This window comes from Micromys minutus (assembly GCF_963924665.1).
Source record: "Micromys minutus genome assembly, chromosome: 6".
Lineage (NCBI taxonomy): Eukaryota > Metazoa > Chordata > Mammalia > Rodentia > Muridae > Micromys > Micromys minutus.
This window is the reverse complement of record NC_137975.1, coordinates 35979378-36006531: the sequence shown is the minus strand read 5'-3', so window position 1 is coordinate 36006531 and position 27154 is coordinate 35979378. Positions and strand designations below refer to the sequence as shown.

At 35.8% G+C, this 27154-nt stretch overlaps 1 pseudogene across 1 annotated transcript; it reads right to left on the bottom strand.

The window, feature by feature from the left end:
* Positions 1 to 17655: 17655 nt before the first annotated feature.
* LOC308421983 (pre-mRNA-splicing regulator WTAP-like) lies at positions 17656 to 24603 on the bottom strand (annotated as a pseudogene). The gene is made up of 3 exons: positions 24571 to 24603; positions 19267 to 19578; positions 17656 to 18419 (listed from the first exon to the last, which is right to left on the bottom strand). The product of its transcript is annotated as a pre-mRNA-splicing regulator WTAP-like (transcript).
* Between the last annotated feature and the right edge of the window lie 2551 nt (positions 24604 to 27154).

Below are 27154 nucleotides of genomic sequence, written 5' to 3'. Positions count from 1 at the left end.
AGCCTCAATCGATATAAGAAGATTGAAATAGTCCCATGCATCCTCTCAGATCACCATGGTCTAAGGCTGGTCTTTACAACAACAAAGACAACAAAAAGCCCACATACACATGGAAACTAGACAATGCTCTGTTAAATAATAGCAGGATCATAGAGAAATAAAGAAAGAAATAAAGGATTTTATAGAATTCAATGAAAACGAAAACACAACATAGCCAAACCTATTGGATGCAATGAAAGCAGTACTGAGAGGAAAACTCATAGCCCTAAGTGCTTCCAAAAATAAACTGGAGAGAGGTTACATCAGCAACTTGATAGCACAGCTAAAAGCCCTAGAACAAAAGGAAGCAGATACACCCAAGAAGAGTAGACAGCAAGAAATACTCAAAATTAGGGCAGAAATAGACCAAATAGAAACAAAAAGAACCATTGAAAAAATCAACAAAACCAAGGGCTGATTCTTTGAGAAAATCAACAAGATTGATAAACCCCTAGGCAGACTAACTAGAGGGCAAAGAGAGAGTATAAAAATTAACAAAATCAGAAGGGAAAGTGGAGACATAACAACTGAAACTGAGGAAATTCCAGAAATCATCAGATCCTACTACAAAAAACTATACTCCACAAAGTTGGAAAATCTGGAGGAAATGGATGAATTCCTAGACAGATACAAGATCCCAATGTTAAACCAGGACCAATTAAACCATCTACAGAACCCTATAACACCTAAAGAAATAGAAGAAGTCATCAAAAGCCTCCCAACCAAAAAAAGCCCAGGTCCAGAAGGGTTCAGTGCACAATTATATCAGATGATTATTGTGGACATAACACCAACACTCTCTAAACTATTCCACAAGATAGCATCAGATGGAATACTACCTATCTCATTATGTGAGTCTACAATAACCCTCATTCCTAAACCACACAAAGACCCTACAAGGAAAGAGAACTTTAGACCAATCTCACTTATGACCATTGACGCAAAAATACTCAAAAAATCCTTGCAAACCGAACCCAAGATCACATCAAAACGACCATTCATCATGACCAAGTAGGCTTCATCCCTGGGGTGCAAGGATGGTTTAATATAAGGAAATCCATGAGTGTAATCCACCACATAAACAAACTCAAAGAACAAAATCACATGATCATCTCACTTTATGCTGAGAGAGCATTTGACAAAATTCAACACCCCTTAATGTTAAAAGTCCTGGAAAGAACAGGAATCCAAGGTCCATACCTAAACATAATAAAAGCAATATACAGCAAACCAACAGCCAACATCAAACTTAACGGTGGGAAATTTGAAGCAATCCCACTAAAATCAGGGACTGAACAAGGCTGCCCAATTCCCCCCTACATATTCAACCTAGTACTGGAAGTCCTGGCTGGAGCAATTATACAACAAAAGGAGATCAAGGGGATACAAATTGGAAAGGAAGAGGTAAAACCATCACTCTTTGCAGATGATATGATAGTGTACTTAAGTGACCCCAAAAATTCCACCAGAGAAATCCTAGTGTTGATAAACAAGTTCAGCTAAGTGGATGGATACAAAATTAACTCAAATAAATTAGTAGCCTTCCTATACTCAAAGGACAAACATGTGGAGAAAGAAATTAGGGAAAAGATACTTTTCACAATAGTCACAAAAACTATGAAATACTTTGGTGTGACTTTAACTAAGCAAGTTAAGGACCTGTATGACAAGAACTTCTAACCTCTAAAGAAGGAAATCGAGGAAGATCTCAGAAAATGGAAAGATCTTCCATGCTCATGGATTGGAAGAATCAACATTTTAAAAATGTCCATCCTACCAAAAGCAATCTACAGATTCAATGCAATACCGATCAATATTCCAACCCAGTTTTTCATTGTGTTGGAAAGATCAATGTGCACTCTCATTTGAAATAACAAAAGACCTAGAATAGCGAAATCCATTCTCAACAACAAGTAAACATCTTTGGGAACCACTATCCCTGACCTCAAGCTATATTACAAGGCAATTGGGCTGAAATATGCATGGTACAGATACAGAAATAGGTATGTGGATCAATGGAATAGAATAGAAGATCCAGAAATGAGCCCTCATGTATATGGTCACCTGATTTTTGACAAAGGAGCAGTAAACATTCAGTGGAAAAAGGACAGCCTATTCAACCAATGGTACTGGTCCAACTGGCACTCAGCATGCAAAAGAATAAAAATAGACCCTTTTTTATCTCTTGTACAAAGCTCAAGTGTAAGTGGATCAAAGATCTCTACATTAAACAAGATAAACTGAAACTATTAGGTGCGAAATTAGGGAAAACCTTAGAACACATAGGCACAGGAGAAATTTTCCTGAACAAAACACCAATGGCTCAAGCTCTAAGGTCAAAGATTAACAAATGGGACTTAATGGGATTGCAAAGTTTCTGTAAGGCTAAGGACATTGTCAAGAAAACAAAACGGCAGCCAACATAATGGGAAAAGATCTTTTCCAACTCCACATCAGATAGAGACCTAATATCCAAGGTATACAAAGAACTCAAAAAGCTAGACACCAGAAAATCAAACAACCCTATTAAAAATGGAGTACAGAGCTAAACAAAACGTTCTCAATTGAGGAATATCAAATGGCTGAAAAACATCTAAGGAAGTGCTTGACATCCTTATTCATCATGGAAATGCAAATCAAAACAACCCTGAGATTCCACCTCACACCAGTCTGATTGGCCAAGTTCCAAAACTCTGATGACAGCAGATGCTGGTGAGGTTGGGGAGAAAGAGAAACACTTCTCCACTGTTGATGGGGTTGTAAACTGATACAACCACTCTGGAAATCAGTCTGGCGATACCTCAGAAAATTGGACATAGTACTGCCTGAAGATCCAGCTATTCTACTTCTGGGCATATACCCCAGAGACACTTTAATGTACAACAAAGATACATGCACCACAATGTTCATAGCAGCTCTATTTATAATAGCCAGGGGTTGGAAAGGACCCAGATGTCCTTCAGTAAATGAATAGATACAAAAATTGTGGTACATTTACACAATGGAATACTACTCATCCACAAGAAACAATGACTTAACCAAATTCTTAAGAAAATGGCTGCATCTAGAGAATATCATCCTGAGTGAGATATCCCAGTCACAAAAGAACAGACATAATATGCAGTCACTGTGAGTGCGATGCTAACCCCAGAGGCTCGCACTGCCCCAGAAACATCTCACAGACAGTGTGAAGTCAAGAAAAAAACAAAACAAAACAAACAACAAAAAAAGTTATGCTCAATTCTTACACAGCAAGAACACATTGACAAATTCCGGGTTACAACCTATATTACATATACTTTTTGCTCACTGTAAAAAAAAAAAAAAAAAAATTGTATTGATTGATATTTTCTACAACATTCTTTTCTTTCTGTTAAACTCTCTAAAATGTTTTTCTAAAGTCTTGGACAACCAGGGGACTATTGCTGGCGAATTTTTCACTGCCTTATTTACCATGTGAAAAGGGTTTGGTTAAATTCTGTGTATTAGAAACACTGTGCTTCTCCTTTAGATGTTTTGTGTACTATTTTTTTTCCTGGAAACCCCATTGTGGTTTTTATTGTTTCTATGTGCCCTTTTACCTATAAAAGACAGTCTATGAAAAAAAAAGAAGCATGTTTCTCCAAATATGTGGTGAAAAATTATGACAAACATCCAAGTGAGACTACTTAAATTCACAATTTATTACAACTTTCTTAGTCATATTTGATTATAAATACTATGTTTTCTGCTATTATTAGAGTATTGTTCCATAATTTAGACCATTTTAATGAAATTGCGAGCAGAGAAAAAGGGTCTAATTGGTTAATATACTACAAGTTTAGCATTTCTAGGACTCTGGATTCATTCATTCATATTTCACACCCAAAATGATTGCAACACATTATGTAACTATTTTTGAATGATGGTATTGCTTACCAAAATTTATTAAAATTTATTCATCTTCAAAATGAAAAAAAGAGTACCCATATTCATAAAAGAAACCCTACTAAAGCTCAAAAAATACATTGCACCCCACAAAATAATAGTGGGAAACCTCAACACCCCACTCTCATCAATAGATAGACCTTGGAAACATAAACTGAACAAGGATGCAGTGAAACTAGTAGAGGTTATGAAACAACTGGAATTAATAGACATCTACACAACATTTTATCGAAAAACAAAAGAATACACATTCTTCTCAGCACCTAATGGCACCTTCTCCAACATTAACCATATTATTGGTCCCAAAACAAGCCTCAGTAGATATAAGAAGATTGAAATACTCCCTTGTATCCTATCAGATCACCATGGTTTAAGGCTGGTCTTAAAAAACAACAAAGACAACAAAAACCCATATACACATGGAAACTAAACAATGCTCTATTAAACAATACCATGGTCAAAGAAGAAATAAAGAAACAAATTAAGGATTTTCTAGAATTTACTGAAAATTTAAATAGAACATAAACAAACCTATGGCATGCAATGAAAGCAGTACTGAGAGGAAAACTCATAGCTCTGAGTGTTTCCAAAGAGAAACTGGGGAGAGCATGCACTAGCAACTTTAAAGCACAGTTTAAAGCCCTAGAACAAATGAAAGCAGATACACCCAAGAGAAGTAGAAGGCAAGAAATAATCAAACTCAGAACAAAAAATTACCAAATAGAAACAAAAAGAACCATTCAAAGAATAAAGAAAACCAAGAGCTGGTTCTTTGATAAAATTAACAATATTGATAAACCCTTAGCCAGACGAACTAGGGCCAAAGAGAGAGTATCAAAATTAAGAACATCATTAAGGAAAGTGGAGACATAACAACTGAAACTAAGGAAGTTCAACAAATCATCAGATTATATTATAAAAGCCTATACTCAATAAAGGTAGAAAATCTGGAGGAAATGGATGAATTTCTAGACAGGCACCACATACTAAAGTTAAACCAGGACCAGGTAAACCATCTAACTAATCCAATAACACCTAAAGGAATAGAAGCAGTCATCAAAAGCCTCCAAAGCAAAAAGCCCAGGTCCAGGTGGGTTCAGTCCAGAATTTTATGAGACATTTATTGATGACCTAATAGCAATACTCTCCAAACTATTCCACAAAATAGGGTCAGATGAAAAACGACCTAATTCATTTTTCGAGGCCACAATAACCCTCATTCCTAAACCACACAAAGACCCTACTACGAAAGAGAACTTCAGACCAATCTAACTTATGAACATTGATGCAAAAATACTCAACAAAATCCTTGCAAACCCAATCCAAGAACACATCAAAACGATGATTCACCATGATCGAGAAGGCTTCATCCCTGTGATGCAGGGATGGATTAATATATGGAAATCCATCAATGTAATCCACCATATAAACAAACTCAAAGAACAAAATCACATGTTCATCTCACTAGATGCTGAGAAAGCACTTGACGAAATTTAACATCCCTTCATGGTAAAAGTCTTGGAAAGAACAGGAATCCAAGGCCCATACCTAAACATAATAAAAGCAATATATAGCAAACCAATAGCCAACATCAAACATAATGTTGAGAAACTTGAAGCAATTCCACTAAAATCATGGACTAGGCAAGGTTTCCCACTCTTTCTGTACCTATTCAACATAGTCCTCAAAGTCCTGGTTTGAGCAATTAGACAACAAAAGGAAATCAAATGTTTACAAATTGGAAAGGAAGAAATAAAACCATCACAGTTTGAAGTATATGTAAGTGACCCCAAGAATTCCACCACAGAAGTTCTATAACTGATAAACATGTTTAGCAAAGTGGATGGATATAAAATAAACTCAAACAAATCAGTAGCCTTCCTCTACTGAAATGACAAAAATGACCATAAAGAAATTAGGGAAAAGATACCCTTCACAATAGTTACAAACAATATGAATTACCTTGGTGTGACTCTAACTAAGCAAGTGAAGAACCTGTATGACAAGAACTTCATATCTCTAAAGAAGGAAATTGAGGGAAGTGTCAGAAAATGCAAAGATTTCCCTTGGTCAAGGGTGCCCCTGAACAGCTCGCAAGGTGGGAGTGGTTAATCTCGGGGGCAGGAGGAAGTCAGGTGCTAGTCACAAGACTAGGCAGGAGTCCCAAGCATTATCTTGGGATTGCCTCTACACCCGCTATCCACAGATTGCACTGAGGAAAAGTCTCTACCAGACATAACAAAACTGATGCACATGTGAATTCACAGCTATGAATGTGGCAGCATGTAGGTTCTGCACAGATTCAAGCTATATGCTTACTAGCACTGATATGAGATGACAGACATGAGCTACCACCCATGAAGAAGAAGCTATCTCCAATTTACCACTGCTCACCAAGGGAAAAATATATGTTTTCCACAGGTGTCTTATGAAGAATTCAACCTGGAGGGCAAGATACTTGGCCAGCAGAATGACAATCCCAAAGTGGACTCAAAAGTATTTGAGGTGTTTATCATTTATTATTTATGCTTTGTTTGAGCATGTTTTCCTCACTAATCCTTGGTTTGTATATTGTGGTAGTAGTAGTAGTAGTAGTAGTAGTAGTAGTAGTAGTAGTAGTAGTAGTACTAGTAGTAGTAGCAGCAGCAGTAGTAGTAGTAGTAGTAGTAGTAGTAGTAATGTGTGTGTGTGTTTTCTGCATACATGTCAATTATTGAATTGGTTCTTTTCTTTTATTCTGATAGTTCATTCATTTTTTTTTTCTCCTCGTCTGTTTTTTTTTTCCTTACATGAGAGGAAAAAAGGCATGGATTTTGAAGAGCAGTGAGGAGTAGAGGTTTGTGGGAAGTGATTATGGAGAAAGAGCATGATCAGAAAAAGCTCTATTAAAATAGTTTTATATTCAATAAAAATAGATTTAAAAAGGAAGCACTGACAAACACATCAAAATATCTCAAACTAATACCATGAACCTAGGTTGCCGCCTAATATGCCATCTTCTGAACAGCCCAGTTGTTCAATACCATAACTACATGAGATAGACAAAATTGCCAAACCTTTTCATATATTATAGACTGCAAGTTAAAAAATAAGTTTAAATATAGTTTGACTCAAAGGCCCTGAATCTTACTAAGTGGATAAGTGATAAGAGACTTTAAAATGTCTGGTAGTTATGGTTCAGTGAAGATAGAAACTTGAAACTTTGCCAAGAGTAAAGAGAACATAAGACATAAGGTCAGTGATTATTTTCATTTACTTGTGATTTTAATACATACTTTTCCCTGCAGGAAGAATTTCTGAAGAAATAAAATTTATTCAATGTTATTACAAGAAGTAACTGCTTTGGAGCATATCCAAAGGGATAATTCATCTGATAATAAGCCAAGTGCTTAAAATTTGAAAGCAGCAACACATTATGTTATAAATGTAAAGCATAGCTTTTATTGATCATTACAAATAAAAATTTAGTCAATTTACTTTAGCAGAGGTTTTCTAAGTTTTATACGCAGCAATCTAAAATCAAGAAAAATTTCAAAAGCAAATCAAATAATCAACTCAAATTTTGCTAGTGTTCTTATGCTGCTCTTTCTCCTTCTCCAATTGCTCAGAATTCTGTTATTTCTCTTTTTCTTATATAGTACCCCATAATCAAACATGAGGGCAAACACACACCTCATGGTCAAACTAAGCCATTAGTCCACGTTTGCATCTTTGTAATGCAAAACCAATCAGTACTTTAATGATTTGTTAATTGAAAGCAAATGGCATTCTGCAGAGTTTATTGTAATGTTATTGGCTAAGATCAAACACTAAGGTGAGAGCAGATGCCGGAAAGGATGTGGAGAAAGAGAAACACACCTCCATTGTTGGTGGAATTGCAAGCTGGTACAACGACTCAGGAAGTCAGTCTGGCTGTTCCTCAGAAAACACATATGGTATTCTTGGAAAACACAGCTACAACATGTCTGGGCATATACCCAAGAAAAGCTCCAACATATAACAAAAACACATACTCCACCATGTTCATAGCAGCTCTATTTATAATAGCCAGAAGCTGGAAAGAACCCAGTTGTCCTTCAGTAGAAGAATGATACAGAAAATGTGGTATATTTACACAATGGAGTACTACTCAGCTATTAGAAACAATGACTTCATGAAATTCATAGAAAAACAAATGGAACTAGAAATTATTATCCTGAATGAGATAACCCAATCACAAAAAGACACCCAAAAACATGCCACCTACTCACTGATAAGTGGATATTAGCCCAAAAGCTCGTCCACAGACCACATGAAGAAGACCAAAGAGTTGATTCTTCAGTACTTCTTAGAAGCAGGAACAAAATACTCACAGGTGTTAAAGGGGAAGAGGGTGATGGAAGGAAGAGAGGAAACTGAGGGAAAATGGGGAGAAGTATCAGCTATTGGAAGAGACAGGGATGATATACAAAAGGTAAAGAAATTGAACAGAAGTATGCAGCAATGGGGAAGTGGGAACATGGGCTAACCACCAGCAAGCCCCAGATACAAGGAGAGCAAAAGGCTCCCAGGACCCAAAGGGGATGAAATTAGCTGAAATGCCCAACAATGAGGAGGGAGAACCTGTAGACACCTTATCTAGAGGTTAATCAAGGCTCTGGTTGAGGGAAGGGGCCACCTTATTATCTCCAAGATTTTAACTCAGAATTTCTCCTGTCTAAGGAAAATACAGGGACAAAGTGTGGAGCAGAGACCGAAGGAAAGTCCATCCAGAGACTGCTCCATGTGGGGATTTATTCCATATGCAGCCACCAAACCCAAACCCTAGTGCAGATGCCAAGAAGTGCTTGTTGACAGGATCCTGATATAGCTGTCTCCTGAGAGATTCTGCATGGCAAATACAAATGTGGATGTTTGCAACCAAACACTGGACTGAGCACTGGGCCCTAAATGGAGGAGTTAGAGAAAAGTCTGAAGGAGCTGAAGAGCAGAGGTTGACATATTCTGGCATCAGTGGGAGAAGAGGCCCTTGGTTCCATTAAGGCTCAGTGCCCCAGGTTAGGAAAATGCCAAGGTGGTGAGGAGAGAGCAGGTGCACGGTTGTATGGGGGAGTACCCTCATAGAAGAATTGGAAGGAGTATGAAATATGGGTTTGCAGAGGGGAACACAAGAAAGGGGATAACATTTGGAATGTATATAAATAAAATATTCAACAAAAACAGAAACTGAAAACATCGTGAGGTTTATACTATATGATGTATAGAGGAACATGAGAGCAAAAGATGTCAGACCTTAGACATAGAAAGAAAGTTTTGCAGTTTCCACCTTTAATGTGGACTCAAATAATCACATTTTAAAGGAGATCCTTTCAAAGAAATCTATGAGGAATAGATTCAAAGAAATCATTAAAACAGTAGATTAGAGCTAATTAGCCAACAAGTAAAATCTAATGTCAGGCAACAGCACTCAATCCAAAGTAAAATGGAGATTTAATATTAATAAAGTATACTGCATGAAAATAGAAATAAAATATAAAATGGAAATGAACAGGTTATCCAAGACAGTTATTTTAAAGAAACACAACAGACAAGAAACTTATAAAAGCTAAAACAAGACTTTAAGCCAAGACAATAGAAAATTCCAACTGAACAGAATAATTAAAAGAAAGTAAAAAATGTTGATGCATGAAGATGAAAACATTAATTAAAAAATATTAAATTGATAGTTATTGAATGATGTAATTTAGACATAGCCACAATACTGATAAAATGCTATTTTTATTACTAACAGGAAAGAAATAATAATGGTATAGTCTACACTTATTAAATAAACAAGTCACAGACTGTATGAAGTCCAAGAAATAAAGAAAACAAAACAAAACAAAACAAAAAAATCTCTATACAATAAGAAAACTTTGACTATTTCCATGTTACATTTTGTTTTACATGTACTTTATGCTCATTGTAACTATTAAGTTTTCAATGCATACGATCAACCCTTTAAAAAAATCAAGTACTGACTAAAAAATATATTCATACAGTTTTATGTAAAAATTATTTTAAAATCTGAAAAAAGTACTGACAGAAATGTATTGTATAATTTTATGCAAACAATGCTTAAAATCTGTACATTTATCTTTGTTTTGTAAAATATAGTTGTTAAAAAATTATGAACAAATTCTATAAACAGATTTATTTTAGTCTAACATCCAGGACATATAGACAAACTTAAATCATGAAAAGTTAATACAATTCAATCAAATCTGTGTGCAGGAAGCTAAAAATTATATTTATCAAAGATGTAAACTATAATGCATTCCTAGTTTCTCCTGTGTAATATAATAAAATAATTTCTTCCTACTCTCCATTATAAATTACAGGAAACTGAACAAAAGTGGAAACTCCTGAATTCATCCTGTGAGGCAAATGCTTTTGTATCAAAATCAGTGAAACGTATCTAAGCACAACAAAACAGATGCCAAAAATATTGCACATGCATTGACACAGTTTTATTTGAAAAATTTTAGAAAATTAAGTTCAATAATTTAAGTATGATTATTACTGTTTTCATAAAGTTACTGACACACATATCATAGATGTATCATTTTACAAAGAAAAATCATCAGTAAATGAAATGAAAATTCATTCTTAAACTTCACAAACAGTATCTATGTTTAAAAGAATCAAAGATTTTTTAATCTAAGTTCATTGGAAACTTAAGAATGGATCTTCAGCCTTCAATTGTTTATTATTGTCTTTGACATATAACTTAGCTTCTAGAAGAAAAATAAATGACATTTTATTTTGAATAAGAAAGTGATACTACCCATATTCATAGACAGCATTATACTTTATAAGTAAAAGCTGCTAAAAATAATCACAAATAAGATAATTATAAATATAATATTTACAAATTATAAATATTCAACAAGTTTGCAGAATTCTGGTATACAAATTTCATTACACGATTTATACTTTTTCTTTTAAAATTGTCTTAAAGGAATTAATTTAAATACAAGGTACAGAAACATAGTGAACATGATAAATCATGTCCTCATATTTTGATTGTATTGGTGATACAAATTTTATATTACCAACAAATCCCTTTCTGTATATTTGAAGACTCAGTATTCCCTATTCTGTTTCTTCTAATTAAACCAAATTTCACCAAAAATAGCAACATAATATCGAATTGATGTGCAAGAACAAATGACATACACAGAAAAACGACTTTTTAAAAGATAAGTAAACATACAGAAATTGGACTACTTAGCCTGTCTTGGTTAAACACCAATTTTAATTTTACACTTATTATGTGGCAGATAGTGTATTGACATTGGAAGACAACAGGCCTTAAGAACAGAAAAGTTTTGTAAACAGATTTGTACATGTCATGTCCACCTGCTTTTCACAAAATATCCCACTGGGAAATGAAGGATATGGAGAGCCATACAATACAATTTTACCCTTCATGTAAGACTTTACAGATGAATTACAGACTTAAGTATAATGATTAATCTGAACCAATATTGATAGTAAACATGTATTATGGCTAAACTTATATTCAGTAACTCTACAGAAGTCTGATTAGCAAACTGTGGAAGCTATGAATATAATGAATAATAATTTTTGTTAAATTTATTTATTTGCATTCAAAAATCTGCCTCCTCCTGGTTCCTAATCCCCAAGTTCTTCACCCTATCCCTACTCTACACTCCTGCCTCTGAAAGAGTTCTCTCTCACCCACCCACCGTCACTTCTTCACCCCCACCAGCATCTTTATTCTCTAGGGCATCAAGTTCCATCAGGTTTAATTCACTTCTCCCACTGCCATATGAGGCAGGCCTCTGCTACACATATAAGCTAACCTAGACCCAAAGGGACATGCTTGGCTTGTACTCACTGATAAGTGTATATTAGACAAAATGTTCAGAATGCCTGTGATACAACTCACAAACCTTAGGAAGCTTAACAAGAAGGAAGCCCACGTGTGGATGCTTCTGTCTCACTAGAAGGCTGAACAAAATATTCATGGGAGGCACAGGGAGGGAGGAGACTGGATGAGAAAAGAGAGGATGGCAGAGAAAAGGACCAGCAGAATCAATGATGGGAAGAGATATAGGGTGGCACAGAGGACCAGGAGAATGAATAGAATTAATAATAATACATCATCATACTAAAATATTTAGAACATAATGGATATTAATAACATATGAAAACGTACACACTGACATATAAATTACTTGCAAAATTAAAGTAACTTAACTATGCACATTTAGTACATAAGTGTTATGACTCATTTTTAATTTAAATAAGCAAGAACGGTCCTGCCTCCCAAAGTTCATTATCTTATTCCTTCTACCCCTTATCTCTAAGAGGGTTCTCTCTTCCCCCACCAGACCTCCACCTTCACCTGTTTCATCTAGATTTTCCAGTTTCGTAGAGTAAGTATGGGCTTTTGCAAGAGGTTTTGATGAGTTTGAATTTCATCAGTTTCTGTTGTTTTCTCTCCTTTTTCATTTCTGATTTTGTTAATTTGGATACTGTCTCCAAGCCCTGTAGTTTGGCGAAAATTTTATCAAAGAAAAAGTTCTTCGTATTTTTGATTCTTTGTATTGTTCTCTTTGATTCTTACTGGTTGATTTTAGCCCTGGGTTTACTTCCTGCCATCTATTCCACTTGGATGTGTTTGCTACTTTTTGTTCTAGAGCTTTCATGTATGCTGTTATGTTCTTTGCATGGTATCTCTCAATTTCCTTATAAAGGCGCTTAGTGCTATGAATTTTCCTTTTATCACTGCTTCCATTACATCGATAAGTTTGGGGATGATGTATCTTCATTTTCATTGAATTCTATGAAGTCTTTGATTTCTTCCATTTTTTCTTCCCTGGCCAAGTTTTCATTGAGCTGAGTTGTTCAGTTTTCATGAGTATGTGGGCTTTCTGCTGTGTTTATTATTGTTAAAGTCTATTTTTATTCAGTGGTGATCTGATAGAATGCATGGGATTATTCCAAGCTTTTTTTGGTCCTATTATATGGTCAACTTTGGAGAAAGTTTCATGAAGTGCTCAAAAGATATATGCTCTTGTTTTGGAGTAAAATGTTTAATTGATATATATTAAATCAATTTTGTTAAATTTGACTCTGTTAGTTTCAATCTGTTTCTGTTTATTAACTGTTTCAATGACCTGTCTATTGGTGAGAGTGGGGGTGTTGATGCCTCTCACTATTATTGTGTGAGTTTCAATCTGCATTTTGAATTTTGGTTAAGTTTTCTTTAGGGATGTAGTTGTCCTTCCATTTGGGGCATGGATGTTTGTGCCTGGGACTTCCTCTTATTGGATGTTTCTTTTGATGAATTTGAAGTGTCCTTCCACATCTCATTTGATAACTTTTGATTGAAAGTCTATTTTCTTGGATGTTAAAATGGCAACTTCAGCTTTTTTCTTGGGATTATTTTCTTGAAAAACTGTTTTCAAGCCTTTTCCTCTGAGGTAATTGCTGTCTTTGATGCTGAAGCGTGTTTCCTGTGTGCAGCAAAATCCTGGGTCTTGTTTAAGTATCCAGTGTGTTAGCCAGTGCCTTCTTATTGGGGAACTGAGTCCATTGAAGTTGAGAGATATTAGGTACAGATAATTGTTAGTTCCTCTTATTTTTGTTTCTAGAGGTGGAATTATGTATGTATGATACTCTTTTGGGGGAGTTTGTTTTGGACAGTGTAGTTTCTTGTGTTTTTTTGGGGGGGGGTTCAATTTGGGGTATTTTATTCCTGTATCCTCTGTAGGGCTGGAATAGCAGAAAGTTATTGCTTAAATTTTATTTTGTCATGGAATATTTTGTCGTCTCCATATGATGATTCGGTATTTGCTGGGTATAGTAGCCTGAGTTGGCACTTATGTTCTCTAATGGTCTTAATGATATGTGTCTAGAATCTTCTTGGTTTTAGAGCCTCTGCTGAGAAGTCTGGTGCAATTCTGATGAGTCTGCTTTTCTACAATACTTGACCTTTTTCATTACAGATTTTAATATTCTTTCTCTGCTCTGTGCCTGTAGTGTTTTGATTATTATGTGAGGAGAGGATTTTTTTTTCTGGTCCAATCTTTTTGTTGTTGTTGCTTTAGTCTCCTTGTAGATTTATAGCCATCTTCATCATTATGAGTGGGAAGTTTTCTTCTATGATTTTGTTAAAAATGTGTTCTGGCCCTTTGAGCTAGAAGTCTTTACCCTTTTCTATTCTTATTATTCTTAGGTTTGATCTTTTCATTGTGTCCTGAATTGCCTGTATATTTTTGGTTAGGGACTTTTCGCACTTTGTATTTTCTTTATCTGACACATTAATATTTTCTAAGGTGACTTATGCCTGAGATTCTCTCTTTTATTCCTTGTATTCTGTTCATGATGATTGCATCTGTAGCTTCTGATCTCTTTTCTAGTTGTCCATCTCCAAGGTCACATTCCTTTGTGTGTTTTCATTGTTTTTATGTCTGTACTCTTAATTACTTTTGTTTTACATAAAATATTCTATCACCATATGTTAGAAATTTCAAAATTTAGTCATTTCAAAGTAGTCTTTTTCTCTGTTTATGAGCTCTTAATAAATTTTCATTACAATAACCATAATAACTTATTTCTAGTAAACTTTTAAAATTTTGAAGTATATTAAAAGAAGAAATTATGTAGCAGGGGAAAAATGTGGCCAAGAACAATCATAAATGCTACATAAAATATAAAATGTAAAAAAACAATCAAAGAAGTCTAGAGCATCTAAGGCAATAAATGCTAACAGGGCTAAGGCTCTAGAGAAGAGGGTTGGCAAAGAAAAATGAGCTTCAGGGCCCTTTCTCTGCGGGCATTTCTCAAACTGTAAGACACAAGGAAAAATTAGCTTGACTCTCACTAAATTTACTTTCAATTCCTCCAATTTTCAATTTAATAAATGATTTCTAATATGAGCCATTAGAATACTTCTAGCTTTATCTATATTGCTAAAGGGGAAACAGGAGGTATGAACTAAGCTTTAAGAGAAATAAAAAGGTTAATGTTGAAGTTAAAGGAGGTTTTTAATTAATTGGAAGAAAACCACAGTAACAATTCTCATCCTGTTGCACTTACAGAAAATGAACTATTACATTTTCCTGGGTCTGAGCAAAAACTAAAGATGTGGAGAATAATTAATTGGAAGAAGCATTAAACATCATGTTCCTTACTCAAGAGGAGGAGCAAAATTATGATTATTTTTCTTGGTAGATGAATAAGTAAGAAACATTAGAAAAGCAATTAACTCCTGACCACTGGGTCAGAACACAGTTTATTAAGATTTTCCCTGTCAAATAATTCACACTGCTTCAAGCTGGACTGAGATTTTCTTTGTAGAATGAATAGGTACTTACAAAATTATTAAAAAAAAAATAAAGTAGAAAGGAAATTCATTTTTCCTAAACTTGAACTTTGTAAAACATAATAAATATTAGTTTAAGTCAGCTGATTCTGAAGATACATTCAATTTGTTTTGCTATTTATCATTATTTTATTTAAGTACACATATACAAAAATGTGATAATGTAATATAAATTATGATTCCCTTATGGCATAATTTTTTATAATATAATGGTAGATAAAAAATAACCTAATATTCATGTACTAGTGTCGTAATGCTTAATTGTCATATACTCATGGTGGATAATGTAAGTAATAAAATCGTGACAACTATGACATTTTCATCTTTCATTTTGCATAGCAAATCTTTCATTGAATGTTGTAAAGACTCAAAGACAGCTTAGAGATAAAAAGTTATACTGCAAAGCTGACTCTGTACATGGCAGATGAAGAAAGATGGCAGTCTCTGAGTGTTCCCTACAAGATTCACTTCTTTAAAAAGGAGGGAAATCAAAGAGGCAGGATAAATTCAGATCGAAGAGATTAAAAATCAAAGTCAGATCATAAAGACTCTCTGGGGACAGAGAAGATACTGATATCAAGATGGGAAAACACTGAACTGCTCTGAAGGTCTTCATTTGCAAAGAAGGATAATCATAACTTTTGATGATGCATTTGATGATCTGTAGTTTTTGTCATCTAACAAACTATTGTGAAGAATCACAGGCAAGGAAAATGAAGGTTTAGTTCAATCTCATGAGAGATTCCAATCCTCTATATGATATCTACTAGAAGCCTAGCTGTGGAAAGATGCCTACTCTCCTCATTTTCACTGATAGCATAAAGTTAGAAATACTAAGTGTCTAGGCCACAAACCTGTTGTAGGAACTGAAAAGCCAAATATGTGAAATTTAGTTTATTTCTCTCCTGTTGCCTGAAGAAATTACAAGAGTTTTAACAACTTAAACTACATCAGTGCTTTTTTCAGCTTTGCAGAATAAAGTCAATGTAAAGTGGTCTATGTAGGCTCGCTGTTTTCTCTCAAAAGGATAATATTAAATGTGTGAGAAGTTTATGTTCTCTGCTACAGGATGAAAAGATGAATACACACCCAAAATCCTTCAGTTTGTTAGCAGAATTCTACTCACTGTAGATGTATATGATAGGCTTTCTTACTAACTACCTGTGGAGGTTCTTTCCTGGCTTCTCAGATGTTGTCTTGTAAGTGCATTTCTTCCATCTCTAAATGTCTGGCTCAGTGATGTTATTGTTTTAACCTCTGATATATTGTTTGTCTTTTACCACTTTGTCTACTTTCTTTTCTCTTCTTGCCTTTCTTTCTCTGTTTTTTATTATAATGCACTTTTCATTGAAATACATGATAAATATCTGATGAATGTTTATGTTTATATATATTGCATAAACTCAAAATCTCACACATGCGTATACAACCAAATGTGTGCATACAAACCTGTATGTGAAATTGGGAAGAACTAACTAGTTATACTTTTATATAGTCTTAAAGAATTCACACAGACTCATGGCCTTATGTTGAGAATTGTGAAGTTTGTCACAGTAACATAGAACCACAATAATATTTTGTTTTCAGTTCCTCTGATAGGTAACAAAAAGAATCATTTACTAAACACATCTAACATAGATGACATTATAATTTTTAAAATGCTTAACCCATTGATTCATAGATTTTCATCATAAAATTTTTTATTTAGGTTTGGTCAGTACAGGTGAGATACTGGAGTCCCAGGGCAATATAGATTAACAGGGCACAGCAGCCCATAAAAACTTACTAACTATGCACATAGATTTCTTAAACATTCAGTCACCTAAAGATGAATTCACAGATGTATGGTGGAAAAAATTTTATCTAACTCTGAAACTACTATAGGACTGCAAGTCTAGCTTCTTAGTGATTAAAAACAACTGTATGGGGAAAACTCAGTCCTAAGCTCATATCTGCTCTAACAAGCCTGAATGGTGCATGAGTAACAGCAACGTGAGATGGGTGCCCTGAGAGCACGGCTCTAGAAAGACACAGATTTATACAGACATCATCACTATGGATTCTCATGTACAACTTCACATTAACTCTTACAAGAGTAACTTGATCCTACACAAAATGTTCTTTTAGCAGCATTCAAAGTAATTAACTGTTACAGTTTTCAAAGCGGTAGAGATATTAACATAATTTTTTTTAAAAAAAAGAACAAAAACATACCCAAATAAAGGTAAATTGTGACAGAAGTATGCATTAATTTTTTGACAGTATGTTCTCCCCAATTAAATGACATTGTGTAAAAATTTGCTGGAAAATATTTACCAAATTGAACCCTGTACACTTACACTTCGGTCCAAGCCATTCTGAACATGGCTGGAAGCCCCAGTTCGACCACCTTTCCCCACTCACTGCTTTCTCCTCTGAGGGTCATGGCTGGAGAATTGATGTCATTGGAGTGATGTGTGAGAGAGTCTTCACTGCCTGTGTGAGAGTCTACACTTTCATACCCTGCACTGAGTGGGCTTACATAACTACTACCTCCTCTGCCAGTCTCTCTTCTGAGCTTTTGGAGGCCTTATTACCATTCCCTGAAGAAGAAGGAAAGTCATTCTCAGGTATGTTCTCCTCCCTGTGACATCCAGAGCCAGAAGTCTTAGGGCCGGAGGAGCTGCCATTACTTGGTTCATTTGTCAGATGGCTGCAGTCTTTGCTTGTGGCCTCTTCCTGATCTACAGCTTCAGATGTAGTCCTGCCGGTACTTGGAGCTGAAGCTTGAGACTGTTGATGCTTGTACTGTGCCAACCGCTGTTGGGTCTCCTTCAGTTGTAGCTGAAGAACTAGAATGGCGCTGTATATACCCTCTGCTTCTTCCTCCAGTTGAATGATGAAGTTTTTCTGTTCAACCTGACTGCTTTTAAGCCTCTCACTATATTTCTTCTGAAAAACCAATTCTGCTCCAAAGCTTTACAGTACAGCCCTGGGACAGTTGCCTTCCCAGATCTTGGTTCTCCTGGATAAGCATTCTGCATGCTGCCATTAATTGTTTGCCTGTTTGGAATTGATTGGAATGATTAAAAGAGAACTTAAGTCACCCTTGTTAAAACTGCATTTAAATGTGGGGCATGCTGGAGCATTTATCTTCTCATCTCAGACTCCATTATCACCAAGGAGAAATTCACACTGGTGACTTATAGACAAAAAAGGAATTGAATGGAAGCATGAAAGATATAATGCCTCATTTACCTAAATGAGCAAATTAGTTTGTTAGAAGTGATCATTGTACCTTTTTCAATTCATAGAACATGTCACTTGGGCCAGCCCAGAGTTCCAACACATTATTTTGCCAGCCTTCTTGTAGTTACCATGTGATATTGTCCTACAATACGTTCTACTGCATCATCCTGGGGCCAAATGCCAAGTCCTCTTGTCTTTTACACCATCAGGAATAGTCTTTTAAGTGAGACAGCATTTTCCTTCACTGTGAAGAGCACAGAATAATTTTTCCAACATGTTGATCTGCTCCCCATAGCCCCCTAATGTAAAATACTGAGTACAACAAAATTATCAGAGTAGTCCTTGAATTATTGTAACTTTATTTTTGAATTATTGATTAGATGTATAATACAATGTATTTTAATTTTTTTTCTCCCTCAAAGCAGTTCAACTCTTCACACCTTTCCTTTCATTCATATCTACTGTCTTTCTGTTAAACATTTAATGAAGTATATTAATAAAATTGTAGGTTATTTGGCTAGGAATCCCAAGTCTGCTCCTCGGTAGGACTGGGGCCACTGGGAAGGCAAGACGCTGGAAGTTGGACTGCATGGGTATTGGGCTGTGGGAAGCAACTGGGACAAAGCTCTAGGGATGAGTAGGCACAATCTGTAGTATAGAACTGAGAGTCAAAGCTCGTTCAGGGGTCCGCTGACATGCGGAGAGGCCTGGGGTCTCCTGGTTCCCTGGCTATTGGACACCCAGTCTTCCCTGGATGCCACTGACAAGCTGGGAACAACATAGGAGAAGCCTGTGAGCTGGATCTGGCCGGGACCGAGCATAGAAGTGGGGAGCTCTGGCTTGTCCTGAGTAGGTCCTTGTCTTGGTGATAGTTTGGCTGCAGGCTTGGGTTTGGCCAGGCCCACAGCTGCGAGCGCGGGGATGTCTTCTATGGGAGATAAGGCCGAGGCTCTGTAGGCCAAGGCCTTCTCTACAGCTCCTGATGGTGGTCCGGAGGGAAAGAAACACTTTTAATTTAAGGTGTTGATTGTCATAGAGGAAAATGGATGAGTAAAACCATACCCCACTTCTCTGGGTGGCCCTGAGATTAAATACCTTCTGCAGAGGGGAGTGTCTGGGAGAATGGCTGATTGGCTAAGCCTCCAGACCTTTAGGTTTCTCATTATAATGAAGATCTGTCTTGGGCCTATGTGATCTGTGCTCATGTGCTTATCTGTGGAGGGGCTTGGGGAGTTGCTCTATGTGACTGATGGCCACAAATCAATGGAGCACTGTGGTTAGTGAGAGGCACAGACAAAAAGCACACACAAGAAATACATATGGACACAGAGACACAATTGTTAAGAGCCACGGGAATCCCATAGAAACACAACAGTAGAAGTCATACTATATACTCAAAGGACCTATAATGTTTAAACCAAAATGCTCTTGAAATGTCCTTTGTATGAGAAAAAAGACCCTCAAGAGGGGACACTGAGTTTGCCTTTTGTTTGCACTCTCTGATTTAACAAGTAGCCAACCATAAAGGGTAGTTTATTCCCTGAACTCTGGGAAGGGGGATTTGGTGTAGACATCCGCTTTAATTCTAAATTAAAATTCCGCTGAGTATTCTAAGGGAACCCACTCTCTTCTGGCTAGAGATATCTTGAAGTAGGGAGCTTCTCTGATGATATACTGGCAAGAAGTCATGTTTCTAAGAGCATATAAAAATATCTTTGAAGTTGTTTTAATTCTGTGCTCTTTTTAATGTTTTTAATTTAATTTTTTTTTTTTTACATATTCACTTTATATCTCTCTCGGTGCCCCTCTCCTGGTCACCCTGTCCCACATTTCTTCCCCTATTCATTCATCCTTTTCCCATCTGAAGTGCCTGCAAATACCTACCTCCAGCTTTGCACTTCAAGCCTCTGTGAGGGTAGTCACTTCCTTTTTCTCCCTCTGAGGCCAGACAAGGCAACCTAGAGGGAGCACCTCCATGGAAGCAAGTTGAGGGTGAGAAGGGAGGGGTGTTGGGGTGGGGGAGGGTATAACATTTGAAATGTAAATACAAAGAATATCCAATAAAATTGGGGGAAAAAAAGAACATGTCCTGCCTACTGGCAACAACATTTGGGGTAGGCCCTGATCCAGTTTTTCAGGACCCATATGAAGGTGAAGCTACACATTGTCACTCAGGAGAATAGAGGCCTTGGTCCAGCCCATGCATGTTCCTTAGCTAGTGGTTCAGACTGAGCATCCCGAGGGTCCAAGTTAGTTGATTCTATTGGTCTTCCTATGGAGTACCTTTCTCTTATTCTGTCATAAGAGTCCCCAAGCTCTATCTACTGTTTGAATGTGGGTGTCTATATTTGTCTAAATTGGCTACTCAGTGGAGCCTTTAATAGTACAGCATGTTCCTGTCTGCAAGCATAACAGGGTAATATTAACAGTGTTAGGGATTGGTGCTTGCCCTTAGGGTGGGTCTTAAATTGGGCCAGTCATTTGTTGTTCTGATTCCCTTTTCTCTTATTTCCTTCCCTTAACGTGCCATATTTAATATGTTACTTCTCTTTCTAAGTGAGATTCAAGCTTCCTTCCAGAGGCTTTCCTTCTTGTTTAGCTTCTTTGGATCAGTGGAATGTAATATGGTTCCTGTATTTTATAGCTAATATCTACTGATATGTAAGTAGATGCCATGCATGTCTTTTGGGCACTAGATTATATCACTCAGGATGCTATTCTCAAGTTTCATATATTTGCCTGAAAAATTCATTATGCCTTTGTATTTAATAGCTGAATAGTATTCCACCACATTTTCTTTATTCATGCTTCAGCTGAGAGACATCTAGTTTGTTTCCAGTTTCTGGCTATTGCTAATAAAGCTGCTATAAACATAGATGACAAGTGGCTTTGTGAGATGTTACTCATCTTTGGGTATATGTTCAGGAGTAGTATAGCTGGATTCTGATATAGAACTATTACCAGTTTTCTGAGAAAATACAACATTGATTTCCAAAGTGACTGTACAAGTTTGCTCTCTCAACAGCAATGGATGAGTGTTTCACTTGCTCCACATCGTTAAGTGTTTTATTTTTTCTACATCCTTACCAGGATGTGCTATCTCTTTAGTTTTTTACCTCAGCCATTTTGATGGGTATAAGAAGAAACCTCAGAATTGATTTGATTTGTAATTCTCTGGTGATTAGGATGTCTGAACATTTTACTATAGTGCATCTTGGCAATTCAAGATTCCTCTTATGAGAATTCTTTATTTAGTGCTGTGCCTTATTTTAAGTGGGTTGTTTGTGTTATTGTGTTCATCTTTGTGTGGTACAGAAGGAAAATGGCCATATCAAAACTGTGTGCTTGATGATGTCTGTCTCAGGTATTAAGGATGGAGCACAGGTTTTTTAGCTTAGCACTGTGGGATATACCTCCATATCAGAATGAATAGGCTTTGACCATAACTCACATAAAAAGCATATGGTTGCTCTATTAATTTGTTCTTATAATTATGATTTCTCAGTGTTAGATAGGTAGGTCTGGAATTATATGGGTTGTATAAGAACATTTATTAGCCATAAAATTATGATAAATGATCGAATCCTTCAGAAGTTCACTTCACTTACCTGCAAAAGAAAGGCAATAACCTGATCTATTACATAGTGCAGGTCCTTAATAGGACACTTTGTCTTAGATGATGCATTTCGCAGGTTTCTGAGATCTCAGCCATTCAGGGACTAGTGACATTTAATGAGAATAATAATGAAACACATGATATTCCCTTTGTAATAGACTTTTTCTGACATACGGACTTCAGGTGTTCATAGTATGGTAGACAACTCCCTTTTCTCTGTTACTTCCTTGAGTTACAGAGAATGATTTGACAGGCATTATTGGTTTACCACACACAACATACATTTCTGAGGTGGATAATTGTGTGGGCAATTTTCTTTGTTCATTGACTATTTCTTTATTCAAAAGCATCACATTTTTCCTTGGATAAAAATTGTTCGCTAATGAAAAAAGATATTTATTTTTACAGCGAAAGAAGTGACTGTTTCAATGGTGTCATATCAGCTGCATGGATAGATGAGAGCTTTTTATTTTGTTATTTTTTACTCTCTCTGAAGCTCTTAACTCAGCCTTAAACATTGAAACTCCTGCATAACTTTGCTCAAATCAATGATATTATTATGGCAGTGAACTTCATAACATTGTTCTGATTTAACTTAATAAACTATCATCCCATGTCTAAATATGTCAGCAATATAGTATACATTTGTGTGTATATTTCTTTAAACAATTATGTTTATGTTCTTTGGTAATGATTTAAAAACCACATCTGTAGATTAAACTATTGAGTATCTCAGTATGTTGGTGACAAATTAGCAAAGACACAGATTGTAGCTGCCATGCTATTTCTCAATGCAGCATTTTTTTTCTTTTTGACATTTTCTTTTAACATTACACACAAACTGAATTCACATCTCTTTCCAGAAGAAATGAGATTTTGACTTAAACCACATGGGTATGAAAGTAAGGTCAAGTTGAAGCCAAATCAATCTAAAAGATGCTGATCTATTACTTGAAAGTAGTGCTTGATATTTTCTACCTGGGTAATAGAGTCTGCTTTCCTGACTCACCGAGAAGCATCTATCTAGTTATAATAAAGCCTCTAATTTACTGATTTTATTTTGAAGATGAATTAGATGTAAAACACACATAATTGGATTTAAATGATTGAAACATTTTCTCTCCTCCGGGGAAAATAACAATCTTTAGCAAATAATACTTCTTATGACCAGCAAAAAATATTGGACAAAATGCATTAGGTTTTCCCAGTAATTTTCAGTATTTTGTTATAATGTCAAGATTTTGAAACTTAGATTTTTAAATACATATCAACATATATTTTTATTCTACTTAGCAAACAATGTGAATTATGCTATAGCAAGGATTTTTCCTTGCGCATAAATGTATGTAGACATACTCAAAATCATATGAAACCATAGTAGACTTTCATTTTTTACAACCTGAATTATACTTTCTTCAATGATCTAGAAGCAAACTAACTAATTCTTCAAATGAAAATAAAATAAAAGAATTAATTTCTGAAAACCAGAAAATGTACAGCAAACCCACAGGGCCATCTCTTCTACCTTTACTTAGATAGGCTTTGCAAAGTTCTGTACATGAAAAAGAATTTATGACAGTAACATATGGTATGTTGAGGAATTGAAATTCCCTAAACACCATCAGGAATTCCTGATTGGGTCATACTCTGTTCTACCAAGGGACTATCTCATATTTTCCATTTTTTGTTTTGCTTTGTTTTGCATTTAATGTCTGTGGTTCTCTTTTGACTGCAGGAACCAAAGTTAAAAGAAGTTTTCACATTTCTTTTAGAATACAGTCAAGGTTTTCCCAATTTTAAGCAGTTATCTGGCATCCATATGGAATACTCCACAATCTGTTTCTTAATCATTATGAACTCTGGGCAACTCTACCATACTATAGAGGAAGCATGTACAACCAAGTGTATTTGGTCAGCACAAATTAGCAATAACCTATAGTGCTTGTGAACCTCACAGACGACCAATCCCAAAATATGTTTCCGATTCTTGGAACTGAGGAATTTATTTGTTAACCTTTAAAGTCTAGTAGGAGATTTTTGCTCTCTCCATGAGATACCTCCATTTAATATTTTTGTGTGTGTAGATGGGTGTATTTTAGGATGCTACAACAGAATTCAGTTTCCATACATAATGCTGGGAATTGATAGCTTTGTCTTACTTAATTAAGCTCCCAGAAGCCACAGTTCCAGATGCTGAGGGTGCCTGCCCCTAGCTGGCTTTGTTTGGTAATAATAATGAAAAAAACAAAGGTCTACAGTCAGTGCCTGAGCATGGAGACAGAGGAAGGACTTTTAGATTGCATGGCCAAGGGACAGAGGAGGAAGAACAAACAGACTCACCATGACAGTGGAGCAAGGAGAACAAACTTAAAGGCTCACTTACCTGTAAGATTTCAACAGTTGCCCTAGGGTTCATTTCCCTAATTGGGTCTGGTGTAGCAGAGATGAAATATAGATTTTTAAAGGTGTTAACTTAAGAATACCGGAGGAGAGTGTATGCTAGCTGTGGGGAGGTTCAGAAGTACCCACCATTGAACTAGTCAACGCATATCACAAATAGGTAGTGTGTTCGTGCGTGCGTGCGTGCGTGTGTGTCTTTCATTTGTGAATCCTGAGCTCTTGGTTAGGTGCAATGCACTTGTGACCTACTAGAAGCCAAAGTGTGTAACTGTTTACCACTACACTAGACGTTTGAGGAGCCGTTAGTTTTATGGGATCTCTCTCTTAACCTGCCCTCCCATCTTCTCTGCCAGTTTATACCTTCCAGCTCTACAATTCACTATAAAGCTTATACAATGGTGCTGTTTGTCTTGCCTGCTTTGAAAGTTCCTCCATGTGATCTTTGGTAATCTCCTCACCCATATGTGTATTTCAAACCAAATGCACATATACAAAGAGTCAAACTGACATACACAAAAGGGGAAGAAATATGGCATTTACCTTGTAGGCTGGTGCTATCTCACTCAAAATGGCTGTATTCACTTCTATCCATTTATCTGCCCTTCTCACAGTTTCAATCTGTCATTATCTGAATAATATTCCAGTGTTTAAAATAATCAATATTCCCATTGTTCATTTCCAACTTATGGACATCTAGGCTGTTTTTAGTCTCTGCCTATTGTCAATTAATTAAAAATGAACAAGGATGGATAATTTTATTCTAAGTGCATTAGTTTTACCAGAATATGTATATGAGCACCACGTGTGTCAGGTATCACAGAGTCCTGAGAGGACAGCAGATACCCAAGAACTGAAGTTACGGAAGTTGACAACTGCTATGTAGATGGTAGTAATTAAGCCCTGGGTTATAGATTACAATCAAGTATTGTAAAATATTGACATGTCCCTCCACAACCTCATGTGATTTTCAATGTTTTATTTTTTTTCAATAATAAAGTAAATACACTGAAATATGTATTCCTTACATAACAATTTTCTGGAAAATATAAACCAATCTTAATAATTATAAATGAAATCAACAATAAATAATTATTTTAAAATTATTATTTGAGACAGAAGTACAAAGACCAGGTTAAATACCAAAGTTAGGGATAATTAAACTGACTCTCACATATTGGTTAGAAATGTGCATTTATGATAGACATAGTAAAATAAAATTAATATGAAAAGGAGTAGAATTAAGATTGAAATCCAAGACTGTTATTAAGAATATATGATTAAAGAGCAACTTGAAAATCTGCAAAATAGTGACTAAAATTGAGAAAGATAATGAATAAACACAGAAAAGAAAGAAGAAAATAATTTTTCCACTTCTGTAAGAAATGCCAATTGTTTATTAAGTCTCTCATTAAATACAAACTTAGTGTGCTGGCTGGTTCTGTGTCAAGTTGACACAGCTGAAGTTATCACAGAGAAAGGAGCCCCAGTTGAGGAAATGCCTCCATGAAATCCAGCTACAAGGCATTTTCTCAACTAGTGATCAAGGGGTGAGGGCCCAGCCCATTGTGGGCTGGTAGACCTGGGTTCTTCTATAAGAAAGAAAGCTGAGCAAGCCATGGGAAGCAATCCAGTTAGTGACATCCCTCCATGGCCTTTGCATCAGCTCCTGCTTTCTGACCTGCTTCAGTTCCAGTCCTGACTTCCTCTAGTGAGGAACAGTGACATGAAAGTGTAAGTTGAATAAACCCTTTTCTCCCAACTTGTTTCTTGGTCATGATGTTTGTGCAGGAATAGAAACCCTGACTAAGACAGTCAGAATAAAAATGCAGGAAAACCATTTGCAGGGCTTGTTTTGTTTTATTTTTTCCTTTGTGAGGGAAGAACTATATGTTTTGCATTCATGCACCTAGTTGTCTTTCTTTCTACTTTTCTTTGAGTGTTTATTTATATTAATTTGTTCATTACTGTACAAAACTAAATGTTTCACTACAATATTGTGATTTCTGAGTGATCACTCAGAATAGACCACAATCGCCTTTTCTTCTCATTGACCATTCCCAAGGACCCCTTTCTTTTCACACACACACACACACACACACACACACACACACACAGACAGACACACACATACACATACACACACACACACACACACACACACACACACTGAACAATTATGTATAAGGGAGGATTATGAACAGAGAAAAAAATCTTAAAACAAAAGATAATAGGTGGGTCATCATATTTTAATTTTTCAAATCTTGTAAAGTAAGAAATGATATCCCAATACATCAAAATACTGGAGCTTTTAATCTGTCTTCTCCCACCAGTTTTACATGAAAGAACAACTTCAGTTGGTTATGTTAAATTACATATTATATATAAACAAGACAAAAGATTAGTTCATTTTGAGGCAAAAACATCGAGAGATTAATGAAATAATATTTTGATGAAATACAGCAACCATAAAATTAAAGAAGGAAAACAAATATCTGAACTCATACAACAAATAGCAATAGATTAAAACCAAATTAGATGTGCTGACTTCTCATCCTGAGCAACTGATT